Source organism: Gracilinanus agilis, chromosome 3 (assembly GCF_016433145.1).
Source record: "Gracilinanus agilis isolate LMUSP501 chromosome 3, AgileGrace, whole genome shotgun sequence".
NCBI lineage: Eukaryota > Metazoa > Chordata > Mammalia > Didelphimorphia > Didelphidae > Gracilinanus > Gracilinanus agilis.
In genome coordinates this window covers 63,882,813-63,898,736 of record NC_058132.1, presented here as the reverse complement: position 1 = coordinate 63,898,736, position 15,924 = coordinate 63,882,813, and positions in this window count along the sequence as shown.

Below are 15,924 nucleotides of genomic sequence, written 5' to 3'. Positions count from 1 at the left end.
ATTCTTATTGAAACTTAAATTATTAAAAGCTGGGGGCAGCTGGGTAGCTCAGTGGATTGAGAGTCAGGCCTAGAGACTAGGAGGTCCTAGGTTCAAATCTGGCCTCAGACACTTCCCAACTGTGTGACCCTGGGCAAGTCACTTGACCCTCATTGCCCACCCTTACCACTCTTCTACCTAGGAGCCAATACACAGAAGTTAAGGGTTTAAAAAAATTATTAAAAGCTGCCCTCTTATTTTGTCAAAACCCCTATTTTAACCCTTACACTAGGTTGCTCAGTGGATATTGAGCCAGGCCTGGAGACAGGAGGTCCTGGGTTCAAATCTGACCTCAGACACTTCCTAGCTGGGTGACCCTGGGCAAGTCACTTAATCCCCAGTTGCCTATCACTCTTCTACCTTAGAATCGATACACAGTATTAATTCTAAGACAGAAGGTAAGGGGTTTTCCCCCCAAATCCTGTGCTTCCTTGGAGACCTGTCACCCAAACCACCTCATAACCTTCTGTAATTCCCCCAAACTAGTAACAACCTTCACTAGGTAGAATCACCTCCGCAGTGAATGGACTAACATTTGCCTTTCTCTTGTACACTGATCATCATCAAAAAATGTGTAAGTAAATACATTTTTTTGGTTGTTTAAGGTGTGCAAAGCACTTTTCCCTAACACTAACCTAGTTACATGGGTATTACTCCCCTACATGTGAGGTAGGTATTACAACCACCAATACCCACCGATTCAGAGAAGTTAAGAGACTGCCCCAAGATCACGCTTGTGCTAAATGTCAGAGGCAGAATTCACTCAGGAATCTGCTGACTCCAAGCTCTTTCCTTGTGGTTTTATTGGGTATTATAATTACTGTAGGATTGCATCCCTCTACTATATGTACTAAATGCCCTCAAAGGGAAGAGAATGCTATATCTTACCTAAACTTTCTATTTATCCAACCTGCACTCCTTCTCGCACCCCGACACCAAACACCGCCAAGGTAGAAAGCAAAGGATATATACTCAAGCAAGGATGTCTTTACACATTTGCTTTTTGAGGACTCGTTTAGGAGAAAGAGAGAGGGAACGAGGGTCAAGAGAGGGGGAAAATTTAGAGGGAAAGGGACGAGATTTGGGTATAGAAGTGATCTGGGAGCTACATAAAGGCTCTGAGAAGAGCGTGGATGATGATGTGATCAGTAAGTCAATCAGCCAATAAACATTACTGAGATGAAAGGGAGGCACCCAACTTGGGGTACGATGAAGTCCAGAGGAGTACTCTATCCGCTGTGCCACCTAGCTGCCCCTAAATTATACAACTTTTATGAGGAGAGGGGGGCAGGGGCACATGAAGCTAGAGGAGAAGGGAGCCATGGCAGATAGGTCCTTCTCTAAACAGCAGCTGTGTTTTTCCCAGGCAGGAACAGATGTTACTGTCACTTGATTCCCTCAGACCCAGGAACCATGGGAGAGCCAAAGTCTGAGCCAGAGGCCCCTAGCAATTTTGGCCTCAGGCCTCATGCCCCCAGGGACATCACGAGGTTCCAATGAGCCAGCAAGCAAGCTAGAGCCTCGCCTGAGCAGCAGCTGGATTCAAGGCTTCCTGGAAGCCCCCCCACCCATTGAACTTAACACTGTTCTTGGAAGTTCAAAAAACTGGTGCAGAGCACTCATCTGGCAGGCCAGTGCAGGGCTTCTGGGTTCTTTTGTTTGATCCCAACTGGGGATTTTCCCTCAAGACTTTGCCCCTTCCCTCTTCCCCTCCAGTGCTGCTAGAGGCCTTCCACTAGGGCTCAGAGATTTGGGACCATAATGACAGCTCCCAGGCTCCTGGCTGTTAGGACAGAATTCCTTTCTTATCAACACTGGCCTCCGAGGGGAGCTATTAATACCCAGTGGCCCCATTTTTCCTGAGTAGACAGACCCCTTGCCTTGGATTGAACATGTCTGAAGCAGAATAAAGCAGGGTGGAATCCTCTGTCTAAAATCACAGTGGGTCCTAGGGAAACTGGTGGCTGTGGGCTCAAGACTGACTCTCTCTCTCTGTCTCTCTCTGTCTCTGTCTCTCTCTGTCTCTGTCTCTCTCTCCCTCCCTTCCTCCCTCCCTCCCCCCACTCTCTCTCCCAGCCAAGAAAGGCATACGTGTCATTTCCCAGCAGCAGGAGGTCCCTTGGCCCCTTCCCCAGGCCAGATGCCCTTGAAGCCCTGGGCCTGGGTACCGTGTGAAATTCCTCTCAGAAATCACAATCTAGTTAACCTACTCCTAGATACTTTAGAGCACCTCAATTTAAAACCCCTTAAGAATCTAGTACCTTGGACATCTTAAGGTCCCCTTTGGCCTTGTCAAAAACATAGTTCTATTCATATTTGTTGTTTTATTTCAGTCCTGTTCAACTCTTCACAACCTCATTTGGGATTTTCTTGGCAGAGATACTAGAGGGGTTTGCCATTTCCTTCTCCCACTTATTTTATAGCTGAGGAAACTGAGGCAAACAGGATGAAGCCACTTGCTCTGGGTCACACAGATAAGTTGGATTTGAACTCAGACCCGACTCCAGGCCCAGCACTCTATCCACTGTGCCACCTAGCTGCTCACCTACTTGCCCTCAGGAAGCTTATAATTTTATTGGTGAAATGGGATTTATAGATGTAAAATAAATATTTGCATATTTATAACCATTTTTTTAAAAATCTAGAACCATATGCAGATCAAAGCATAACATTCCTTACTTTATTTCTTCCCTGAATTTTTCTCTAGTATAAGTAGTGTGAATCTTCTTTCACATCATGATGAATATGGAATTATGTATTGCATGATAGCATATGTACCACCTATATCATATTACCTTCCATGTCAGGGAGGAGGGAAGGATGGGAGAGAGGTAGAGAACATGAATTACAAAATGTCAGAAAATAAATATTAAAATTGTTTCTCCATGAAATCTGGAAATATATATTCATATATGTATATATATATATATGTAACCTCCTGTTTTAGAATCAATACTGTGATTAGTTCCAAGGCAGAAGAGCAGTGAGGGCCAGGCAATGGGGGTTAAGTGACTTGCCCAGGGTCACACAGCTGGGAAGTGTCTGAGGCCAGATTTGAAACTAGGACCTCCCATCTCCAGTCCTGGCTCTCAATTCACTGAGCCACCCAGCTGACCCCATTCTGGAAAAATATTAAAAAATGCAGATTATAAAAAAAATCTAGAATCATGATTTCTTCAGTATGGGAAAGTTCTCTTTAAGGAAACTCCTTTCTCTAATGAGATTCAACAGCTGATCTCTAACTTCATATTTTATTATTTTAATTAACAAGTATATGTTTCCTCTCCCTCCCATTCTCTCCTCCCCATCCCTCCTTGAAAAGAGAAAGAAAAACAAAACCTTCATAACAACTTGCATAGCTTGGGAAAAGAAATTCCTACATTGGCCATATTAAGAAATATATATGTCATTCTTTTTTTTTTTTAAACCCTTACCTTCGATCTTAGAATAAACTCTGTGTAATGGTTCCAAGATGGAAAAGCAGTTAGGGTTAGGCTATAAGGGTTAAGTGACTTGCCCAGGGTCACACAGCTGGGAAGGATCTGAGGCCAGATTTGAACCTAGGACCTCCCGTCTCTAGGCCTGGCTCTCAATCCACTGAGCCACCCAGCTGCACCCACATGTCATTCTCAAATCCATCACCTCTCTATCAGGAGATGCGACATCAATTCTCTGGAATCATAATTGGTCACTGCATTGATGAGAATTCTTAGACCTTTTAAAGTTGTTTGTCTTTTCAAAGGGGTTATTGTACAAGTTGCCCTCCTGGTTCTGCTCACTTCACTATGCATCCCTCCATATAAGTCTTCCCAGGTTTCTCTGAAAGCATCAATTTCACCATTTTAAGGTGAAATTGGATTGATTCCATTATGTTTATACATCATAATTTGTTCACCTGTTCCCCAATGGATGGGCATCACTTTAGTTCTCAGTTTTTTGCCACCACAAAAAGAGCTGCTAGAAATATTTATTTATATATGGGTCTTTCCTTCCCCTCCTCCCATCTCTTTTTTTCCTCTTTGGTATAGCTCTGCCAAAGAGTTTATATGATTTAGTAATGGGGGGGGATGATGGGGGGGGCAGAGTTCCAAACTGCTTTCTAGAATGGCTGGACCAATTCACAGCTCTATCAATAGTATATCAACATGCCTTTTATCCTACATTTGGCCTCACTATTGCCAGCGTGGTGGGTATGAAGTAGAATTTTAGATAGTCTTAGAGAGCTTCCTGGAGGCCCTGACAAGTCCAATGACTTATCCAAGATCACATAGTCAGTAGATATCAGGGACAGGATGGGAACCCAAGTCTCTCCAACTCCAAAGTTGGCCCTATCTCCACAATGACACGCTGTCTACCTTCATTAAAAGGAGGAAGCCTGAATCTAAATAATAGGATGAACAACCACTGGTCCCAAAGACGCGTGCGAATCCCCCCAAATCATTATAATTTGTATATTACATATATATAATATATAATTATAATAACAGTTCTCATTCTTATATTTGGGGCTTATGAGGCACCATTCTGACAACAAATAGGAATGGGAGCTCTGTCACTAACATGGAGATCTTGGGCAAATCACCTACTCTCTCTTGGCCTCAGTCAAATGCTGATGTGCTGGGCCAGCTAGGTGGCCCAGTGAATACAGCACCAGGCCTGGAGATGGGAGGTCCCGGGTTTAAATCTGGTTTGACACTTACTAAGCTATATGGCTCTGGCCAAGTCACTTAACTCCAATTACATATCTCTGACTATTCTTCTGTCTTAAAACTAAAACTTAGTATCAGTTCTAAGACAGAAGGTAAAGGGTTAAAAATTATATATATATATATATATATATACATATATATATATAGTGTGTGTGCATATGCATATATGTATGTATGTTATATATATATGTGCAGGTTTATATATATATATATACACACATCAGTTTAAAGTCTTCAAAGTGCTTTATTGTAATTATCTCATTTGAAGACTTGCAACGACTCAATGTGATAGAAACTGCAAGGATTATTAATCCTATTTGCAAGTGAGGCCTGGAGATAGGTTATGTGAGTTGCCCAGGGTCATACGGTTAGTAAGTATGAAAGGCCATCTATGAACCCAAGTCTTCATTGATCAGCTTTTCCCACCCTACCAAATCTAAAGAGTCTAAGATCTGTAAGTGAGGAGGGAATACAGTCCAAGCATCCTCCTCTTCCCTCTGGGAAATAGATATAGCTGATATTATTGTATGTGTTTTATAAATCCCATACTCTCTTGTGGAATTTGCTTATGTTCTTCCAGAAGGCTTCGAGGACTATAAGTGAAGCCTCCCAAAGGTTGGGACACGGTATTGGAGAAGGTGAATGGTTAGCCAGGGAGAGATAAGGGCGGGGGGATGATTTCTGTTTAGAGCTCTGGTGATTGTCCAGTTCCTGGGTCCAGGAGAAGCCATGATACTCTCTACCAAATTTCTAAATCCCATGCCAAGAAAAGGCACCAATGCTCTCTATGATGCTCCTGGTTCTCCTACTGGCACCCTTCTAGGAATGGCTTGATGTGTACTGCTCCAGCTGGGTTGTGGAGGCAGAGTGGTTCATGTGGGGCTGAGAGGATCACTTTCTAGGAGGTACAAAGTGGGTGGAATGTTTCATTCATTGTTCTTGATTTACCTTGCTACTCTGTTTTCATTGAATAGTTCTTACTGATGATTTCATGTGTCAAAATGGTTTGGTCTGCATGAGAAGGCATTTAATGGGGGCTCAAGTCAGAGAGGTCAAAAGGGGCACCCTCAAATTTGGGGAGTATTGAGGGACCGCAGAGTTGTGCTAGGGGGCTGAGGTAATTTGTGCTACAGCTATCAGACAGTATATTATAAAGTACTGAAATGGTTTCTTCCAATTCTAGATTCTGTGAGCCTAATATTATAATGGAGAGGCATGTAGCATATAGATAACAAGGGCTGTGAGTAGTCAGGAAAGGGAGAGAGAGTTCAACATTAACTCTAGTAATCAGGGAAGACTTCTTGGAGATGGGACCTATAAAAATAATAACACTTTACATTTCTATAGCATTATATATGTATTGGGTAACACTATGCATTTCTATGTATGTAGAATATATACATATTCATATATTCATTCAGCATTTACCTAGCGCCTACTGTGTGCCATGGAGCAATACGATACTGATGAACTTTTCCAAGTTTCCTGGAGAAGTTCATCAGTATCATACACACTGTTCCAAGATGGTGTTCTTGCATGGGTTCTGGATAATGGATGATGATGCTCTTATGCTTTCCCAGTCACCAGAGGAATGAAGTAGGGCTGTGTGCTTGCTCCCATGCATTTGACCATAACATTTTCAGTATTATTGTCAGATGATTTCAGGGAGGATGAAAAAGACACCAAGGTTAGCTACCACACTGATGGGAAATTACTTAACTTGAAAAGTTTATAAGCCAAAAGAAGTGATGTTCAGGGTGATTTCAGAAAGAACTGGAAAGTGTGAACTGGAATGACCTCCAGGAATTGATGCAGAATGAAAGGAGAAGAACCAGGAGAACATTGTACACAGAGGCTGATACACTGTGATAAAATCAAATGTACTGGCAGCAATGCAATGATCAGGGACAATTCTGAGGGACTTATGAGAAAGAACGCTACTCACATCCAAAGAAAGAACTGTGGGATGGGCATGTCACTTGACCCCCATTGCCTACCCTTACCACTCTTCTTCCTTGAAGCCAATACACAGTATTGACTCCAAGACGGAAGGTAAGGGTTAAAGAAAGAAAGAAAGAAAACTGTGGGAGCAGAAACACAGAAGAAAAACAACTGCTTGATCACATGGGTCAATGGGGATATGATTGGGGATGTAGACTCTAAACCAGTGATGGGCAAACTTTTTAAAGAATTTTCCAACAGAAAGAAAATGCTCATCTGTCAATCTGTTTCTAAGGCAACTCTTTTGAAGTTTCATTGTATTGAATCCTACTCATTATATTCGTCAGATTAGGAATAATGTCACGTGGCTGGATAGAACATTTCAGGGGGCTGCATCTGGCCCATGGGCCGTAGTTTGCTCATCACTGCTCTAAATGATCATCCTAGTGCAAATATCAATAATATGGAAATAGATCTTGATCAATGACACATGTAAAACCCAGTGGAATCGTGCATCAGCTATGGGAGGGGGAGGGAGGGAAAGAGGGAAAGAACGTGAATCCTGCAACCATAGAAAAATGTTCTAAATTAATTAAATAAAAAATTTTTAAAAACTTGAAAGAGCTACATGAACTGATGCAGAGTGAAATAAACAGAACCAGTAGCTCATTACACACAGTAACAGCAATATTGTGGAATGATCAAATGTGACAGACTTAGCTACTAACAGCAGTACAATGATCCAGGACAATTCTGAGGAACTTATGAAAAAAAAAAAGGCTATCCACTCTCAGAGAAGGAACTGTTGGAATAGTAATGCAGATGAAAGCATATGATTTTTCAATTGTTTATTTGGATTTATATTTGGGGGTTTTGGTTTTATAAGATTATTCACTTACAAAAATGAACAATATGGAAACATGATTTGCACATTCCATATATAACCCAGACTGAACTGCTTGCCAGATCCAAAAGAGAGGAGACAATTTGAATCATATAACTTTGGAAAACTTATGTGGAAATTTGTTATTACATGTAATTGGTAAAATAAATAAATATTTTTTAAGGTGGAAAAAAAGGCTGCAAGCCAAGACTAAAATAGAGGGAGAGTTGGTACATGACTTTCTGTTCACGGATGATTGTGCATTCAATGCTGACTCTGAGTCTGAGATGCAACTGAACATGGATCGACTCTGCCCCTTGTTCCAATTTTGGCCTGACAATTAACATGAAGAAAATAGAGATTCTCCACCAACCAGCACCATACCCACCTTATGTGGAACCATCAGTTATAGCAAATGGAGAAATTTTGAATGCTGTGAACAAATTCACTTCTCTTAGCAGTATGCTTTCTAGGGATGTCTACATAGATGATGAGGCTGATGGCAAGCATTGCCTGAACTAGCTTGGTGTTTAGGAGGCTCCGAAGGAAAGTGTGTGAGTGAAGAGGTATTTGGCTGCCTACCATACTGAAGGTCTACAGAACCATGGTGCTGACCCCATTGTCATATGCCTGTGAAACCTATACAGTCTACCAGTGCCAAGCCAGGAAACAGAATCTCTTCCATTTGAACTGTCTTAGGAAGATTCTGAAGATCACCTGACAAAATAAGGTACTGCACACTGAGATCCTCTCTCGAGCTGAACTGCCAAGTGTGCAGATTACTGCAGGGAGTGCAAATCCAGTGGGTGAGCCACATTGTTCAAATCCAAATGTACATTTGCCTAAAAGAGAACTCACACAAGGCAAGCACTTACATGGAGGTCTGAAGAAATACGAGGACACTCTCAAGTTCTCCCTGAAGAACTTTAGTATTGATTGTGAGGCATGGGAGACACTGGTACAGGACTGTCCAGCATGGCATGCCTAAATGAAAGAAGGCTCTGTGCTCTATGAACAAAGGAGAACTGCAGTAGTACAAAGGAAATGTGAGATGTGCAAATTTGGAGCCATTTCCATCCCCAAAGTTGACAGATTATTTGTGCCTGACCTGGGGTAGAGCCTTCAGAGCTCATTTTGGACTGATCAATCACAGCTAAACACACTGTCTATTGACCCTGATATAATGATGTCATTTTGGACCTCTTCAAGGACAAAGGACAACAACCAACTGTGGGCCAGGAACCAAAACTGGCACCTTGGATACAAATTAAAAATTGAGGAACTTACATTTTCCTGGGGTTTACCACATTTATTCAGACAAATATAGCAAAGCATGTTCCACTTTTGAAACACCTTACATTAAGCTAGCAAAGTTAAAATGGGATGAAAACTAGGATGGGAATTTTCCCTCCCTCCCCTATCTGGGGTAAAGCAGGGGGCTCACATGCAGTGTGGGCTCTCGGTCTCTAAAAGGTTCGCCATCACTGCCCTATGTGATTTGAGGATGGACAGAGCACTAATACCTGGGGGAGGGGAATGGGTTGTCAAGAGAGTAAGCAAAGACTTTAAGGAGTGATTTAAGGCTTGCAAAGTGCTTTAGAAATATTATCTCTATTTGCAGCACCACCTGTTACCAAGAGAAAATATATGGATGAATGACTGGATGAATGTACATAAAACTGCTACAGGAATGTGAAGTGTTATTACAAAGTCCTGCCTCCTCCAAGAAGTCTCAGATAACTCAAGGATTCTGAGAGCAGTAGTTGAAGAGGGAGTATACATCCTCTTAACTCTTGGGAGGTGGGCAGGGCTGATATTTTATCTGTTTTATAGATAAGGAAACCAAGAAAGGAAGGAAGTTATAATCTAATGGAACTGGGACTAGAACTAGGGACTCCCACCACTCCTCATGAGATCCTCCATGGTCTAGTTGTTGTTCAGGTGTGTCTGACCCTTCCTGACTTCATTTGGGGTTTTCTTGGCAAAGATACTGGAATAATTTCTAGCTATGTGACCCCGGGCAAGTCACTTAACCCCAACTGCCTAAGCCCTCAACACTCTTCTGTCTTAGAAGTGATACTAAGACCAAAGGTAAGAGTCTTTAAAAAAAAAAAAAAAGATACTGGAGTGATTTACCATGTCTTGTTCCAGATCATTTTACAGATGAGGAAACTGAGGTAAATAGGGGGAAATGACCTGCCTAGGGTCACATAGCTAGTGTTTAAGGTCATATTTGAACTCAGGTCTTCCTGACTCCAGGCCCCTAACTGACCAGTCCCAGCTCAGAGATTTGGAAAGCACTTTCTTTACAACCACCTTCTGAGACAGATCAAAACTTTGCTAGCAGAATCTCCTTGAAGGCAGTGGTTGCTTTATTTTTGCCTCTGTAATCCCATACCTTAGCACAGTACCTAGCCCATACTGGGGGACTGATTAATGCTTATTCAATTGACCTGTGGTCAGGCAATGCTAGTTTATTTTTTAACCTTTACCTTCCATCTTAGACTCAATACTGTGTATTGGTTCCAAGGCAGAAGAGTGGTAAGAACTAGGCAATGGGGGTTAAGTGACTTGTCCAGGGTCACACAGCTAGGAAGTGTCTGAGGCCAGATTTGAACCCAGGACCTCCCATCTCTGGGCCTGACTCTCAATCCACTGAGCCATCTAGCTTCCCATAACATTTTTAAAAAAACCTTTACCTTCCATTCTAGAATCAATATTAGGCATTGGTTCGAAGGCAGAATAGTGGCAAGGGCTAGGCAATGGGAATTAAGTGACTTGTCCAGGGTCACACAGCTAGGAAGTGTCTGAACCCAGATCCTCCCAACTCCTTTCTATCCACTGAATCCCCCAGCTGCTCTGAGTGCAAGTATTCTCATTCCCATGCCACTGAGGAAGGACCTGAGGCTCTGGGTATGGGGCAAGTTTCAAATCCAGGTCTTCTTGACCCCCTAATTTGGTAGAACCCTTTACCCTTTCCACTGTTTCCTGGCAGCTGCAGAGTTGGTCTAGTAGTCATTAAGGATGGCTTCCTGGAGGAAGTGGAAGGATCTGAACTGAGTCTTGAATGGTCTGGAAGGGTAGAAGAAAGTAGAGTGTTCTACTCAGGGAAGTGGGCGCCCAGGACTGCCAAGGCATGAAGAAGAATTAGCAGCAAGTGCATGTCAGACACGCCTCAGGAGAGTGGACAGAACATGTTGGGGAGTCTGGGGATGCCCAGAATCATCTGAGGCTTGCTCAGGGTCACATATGAGATCAGACTAAACCAGACGTAGGGCACTGCCACCCACAGCCAAGGAGCTGGACGCTGGGGCTGGGGGCAAGGGGTCGGAGCCAGCTGATCTTCCTCTCCAGCCTGGAATGCTTCCCCTCCTCCTCCCTCCACTCCCCCCCCTCCCCCTGCTCCCTCCTCAAGCAGCAGCCCCATAAACACATGGGAATCTTTCAACGGGATGCTGACACTGAGTCAGGGGGCTATTTATAGGCCACCCTCCTCTCCTCTCACCTACTTTGCCAGTATTTACCAGGTTTGCTGCTGGCTCGAGGGGGTGACAAACAGTTTATCATGCAATCGCTCTCAGGCACATAAGCAAGTTGTTGGGACATCTTCAGAGAACTCGGGCAGGCTGGAGGGCTGCCCGATGACCCCTTCCCCGGGCGGAGGCAGCTTTCACTACCTAGCCCATCTGTTCCTTTGGCATCCTCTGGAGGCTCGGCTTCGGTCCTGGGTTCAAGTCAGGCTGAATTTCCACTTCCATTGGGAGAGAGAGAGCCAGATATTTAACTCTTATCAGCTACTCTCCTCCTTCCCCACTTCTCCTCTCCCACAGTGAGCAGTGAATTCACCAGCTGTCTCAACATCTGGATCAGGGACTAGAACCTAAGATTCTGCCTATGCCTCAAGGCCTGCCTCCTGCTATTTTTCACTCTCCACTGTTGGCTATGAAGACCCTAGAGGCCAAACCACTTGGGAGTCCCTAGTACCAAGTGAAGATCATCAGAGATCATCACAGATTTAGAAATCATCTACTGGGGGGCAGCTGGGTAGCTCAGTGGATTGAGAGCTAGGCCTAGAGACAGGAGGTCCTGGGTTCAAATCTGATCTCAGATACTTCCCAGCTGTGTGACCCTGGGCAAGTCACTTGACTCCCATTGCCTAGCCCTTACCACCCTTCTGCCTTGGAGCCAATATACAGTGTTGACTCCAAGACGGAAGATAAGGGTGAAAAAAAATCATCTACCCTCTAATTTGACAGATGAAGAAACTGAGGCCCAGTCTTGACCAAAATTACATAGGTAAAAAGCAAGGCAGAGACTTGAACTCAGGTCCTCTGACTCTCAGTTCTGTATTTTCCCACTACACTATGCTTTTTCTCTGCTTAAAAGGGAAGGGGCTTCTGAGGCTGGGGAGAAGGAGATCTTGCTATCCAGGGGGATCCAGTAGGCATGAAAGATCACTGGACTTAGGAGTCAGAAGATCCAAGTTCTAGACCTATCTCTGTGACGTAGCAGCTGTGTAATCTTGGATAAGTCCCTTTCCTTCTCTGGGCCTCCACTACAAAATAAGGAGACTCAAACTGGATGGTTCTTAAGGCTTCCTCTAGTCCTAAAGTTTTTAACTGAACGAAAATGTATTAAATGATTACTATATGCAAGGCACTGTGCTATGCAATGAGGATTCAAAGGCAAAACATAATGATCTTTGCCCTCATGGAACTTCCACTGTACTGGAGGAGAATTCAACATGTGTATAAGTAAATACAAAATAATTTCAAGAAGGTGAGCCTGGGACATAACTGGGGAGATCAGGTCATAAAGTCATGACATGAGGAAGAGAAAGCGTTGACTTTGCTCTACTGTGAGGTATGTGAATAGTGCAGGTCTCATAAGGAAGGGGCCGTCTCTCCAGAAGACCCAATTTTGCTTGTTTTCTGGGAGGGGATCCAAACTATGGTGGCCGCATGAATCTGCGGAAGGAGAGAGTGATCTCACCAGAATATCAGGGTGTTGCCCTGCTTTCAACCCTACGCTTCAGATCCCTCCAGAGGGGAGAATTGTGTTGGTCGTTTAAAGGTTACTCTAAATGCTTTTTCTGTTTATGAATTCTTATAAATCATTTCTGCCTTCTGCATTTTTCTGTGGAGTGAAACAAAGCCTATCCTCTACCCAGAATGCATTTGTTACCTGAATATTTGTAAGGGATCTATGGTGCTTGTATACCTTTGTGGAAATCTAGATTTTAGCATACTTGGGGCTTTTCCAGAATAAATTCTGAATAAAGATAAATTCTGGGGAAAAGTGTATGAGCCAAAAAAGAGATATTAGTCTTGCAGAGTAAGCATCCAATATTGAATCCTATGTGTGTGAGCTGAGATCTTGGGAGTGCTAGGCTATATACGTGTGTGTGTGTGTGTGTGTGTGTGTGTGCATGTGTGTGTTCCAAGGCCCCCTTTCAACTCGAATATTCTCTGTCCCACGGTTCCTCCTAACTCGGATAGTCTGTGTTCTAAGACCTCTCCCAGCTCTTAACATTCTACATGGCTATTTTGGACATGTCCGGCCCCCAATTGCGAGGCTGAGGTGGCACCTCTTGGTGCTGATTTACAGAGAGTTGGGGCCTTGGGGCAGGACCGAGCAGCTGCTCCCCTTGTTATGGGTCCAGATCCTGAGGCAGTTTCAGTTACTGGGCAGTAGCTGCTTTTATTAACACCCCTGGTCTGGCCAGGAGCTCCAGAGACTAACTTTAGGACATAGAATCATAAATCTGCAGCTGGAAGGGACCTCGGAGACTACCTAGTCCTCCTTTTACAGATGAGAAAACTGAGGCCCAGGGAGGTGGTGACTTACCGAAGGTCATGCTGGTAATAAGCATCTGAAGCAGGATTTGAACAGAGCCCTTTGCCTCTCAAGCCCATGCTTCTTCCACTGCACTAATGTACCTCCCTTCCTTCCATCAGAACCTTATGCTGACCCCCCCCTCTGCTCTGCCTTAAGGCACTCTGATGCCAAATCCTCTCCAGTTCCTCTTCCGGGAAGACTTCTCTGCCTGCTCTACACAGGGTCCCTCGGGGAGTATGGGTTGGCTGACACTATATTAATTTGTATTTATCTGTCCTTGGGTCTAATCTTCCCAGCATCTGACTGTGGGCTCCCGGTGAGCACATATTGTGTGAGGCCCATTAGATGAGGACTCTCTGAAGGCTGGGCACATGTCTGGCCCTAGAAGACAAGAGTTCCCTGAGGGTGAAGAGCTATGTCTGTCCCCTCAGAATAGGGGCTCCCTACGAACAGTCTAAGATCATAGTATTAGGGCTGGGACTATTCTAAGCCTTACACTAACTCTCACTTTACAGATGAGAAAACTGAGGCACAGAGAAGTTATCCAGCTTGCTTGAGATCACACAATGAGTAAGCAGAAAAGCAGAGATTTGAACTGAGGTCCAAAGCCAGCCCACATTCCACTGCACCACAGGGGTCTCCTCCAGGCCCCAATTTCCTTCCCCTCAGCTCCCAGGAGCATCTGAGACTGGAAGCTGAGGACAAGGAGACTCTCCTATCACTTGCCCACTGGGAACAAATTCTGCTCCTGGGTCATTCTCTAACGCTCTCCTCTCTTTCCTCTCCCTCCCATCCTGCCTCCACTCACCCTCCTACTGTATTCGCAGCAGCTCTTGAATCAGATGTCACCCAGGCAGCTCTCATTCCTCTGCCCTTGCCATCTGCTAGGCTGGTCCCTGGCCCTTCCAGGGTTCCAGACCTCCTCCAAGAATGGCCCTGCACTCAAAGAGGGAAGAGGCTTGATGCTCGGCTGTCTTCAGCAGGCCCTAGACAGCTCTGCCCATACTCTCTCTCAATGATAACAATAATTGATAGTGACAGCTAGGGAGGGAGGGAGGTAGACAGACAGACAGAAAGATAGAAGGATGGATGGGTGGATGGATATACAGGCAGATAGATGTAGACATAGACAAACAGACAGACACACAGGCGGGCAAGCAGACAGACAGACGACACAGATGGGCAGGCAGATAGATAAATAGATAGACAGACAGACAACAGACAGGCAGACATAGATATATTTTGTTCCTTATGATTTTCAAAGGGCTTTACATATCTTTGTTCCTAACAGTGATCCAGTGAGATAAGTATTACAAGGCAAGATAGTGCTATCTCCATTTTTTCAGATAAGGAAACTGAGGTAAAAAGAAATGACTTGCCTTTCCCTGGGCCATACAACTAGTGAGTGGATCTGGATTTAAACTCAGATCTAAATCCAGCACTCTATCCACTTCACTGTGGATAGCTATTCTCCATCTCTCTCTTCCTCCCTTCACTCTGATTCTCTGTCTCTGAGCCTCTGAAGCCTGGTTCCTGCACTGTTTGTCTCTGCCTTGCTCCTTTCTCTGCAATAGCCCAGACCTCTCTGGAAGGCTTGGAAGGTGATCACAGAACTCCTCCCTCCCTGACAAACCTGCATTTCCTCTCTTGCCCATGGCTGAAGGTCTTAGCACTGGGCAAGTACAAAGAGCAGGCACATACTGGGCTCCCCCTCCAACTCAACAAGGATTCGAGATTTAGAGTTGAAAGGAATCTATATCTAGCCCATCTATCTCATTTACAGAGGAGAATACTGAGGCTGAGAATGGTAAAGAGACTTGGGGGGCCTGAGGACACCCAGATAGTGACAGAGGTCAGATTTGAACCCAGGTGCTATGTGTTCAAAGCTATAACTCTTTCCACACTGCTTCTCCTTCATAGTCAAAGGAAGGTGGAAGGATCCCTAGATACAGAGAGGGAGGGGCAACATTAAGCGCTTCCCTGCTGCTCTCCAAGAGCCGGTACATTGTGGCAGTGCAGCAAGGGACATGGAACCCTGAGACTTGGACAGGTCAAGGGAGGCATCTCGGGCTGCCTTGGCCTCCGCTCTGCTAATGCTGGGTGTCTAGTTAAATATAGCTTGTTTTCTTTCTGTCCTCTTGTTTTCACTCCTTCATCCCCATGGGGAGGGATGGCAAACCCCCAGGCTCGGGCTGGAGAGGCAGAGGGCCAGACAGGGCAGCTGGGCTGCCATCCAGGGCCCCATCAGGAGAGGAGCGGGAAAGCAAACCTGGGTCAGAACCTGTCCCCTGGGTCGTGGGATTCCCCATGGCGGCTTCCTCCCGGCCTCCCTCCAAGTCAGTCAGCCATAATCTTATGTCCTCTATACTTTCTACAATACAGACTTTCAATGAAATGTAAAATAATATTGTAGAAAGAACAAAATACAAAATAACATAAAACAACATACTGTCATTGCTGGGAAGACCTTTAGAACTCTTGTGGGTATTATGGATCGTGATATTTCTAGTCAGT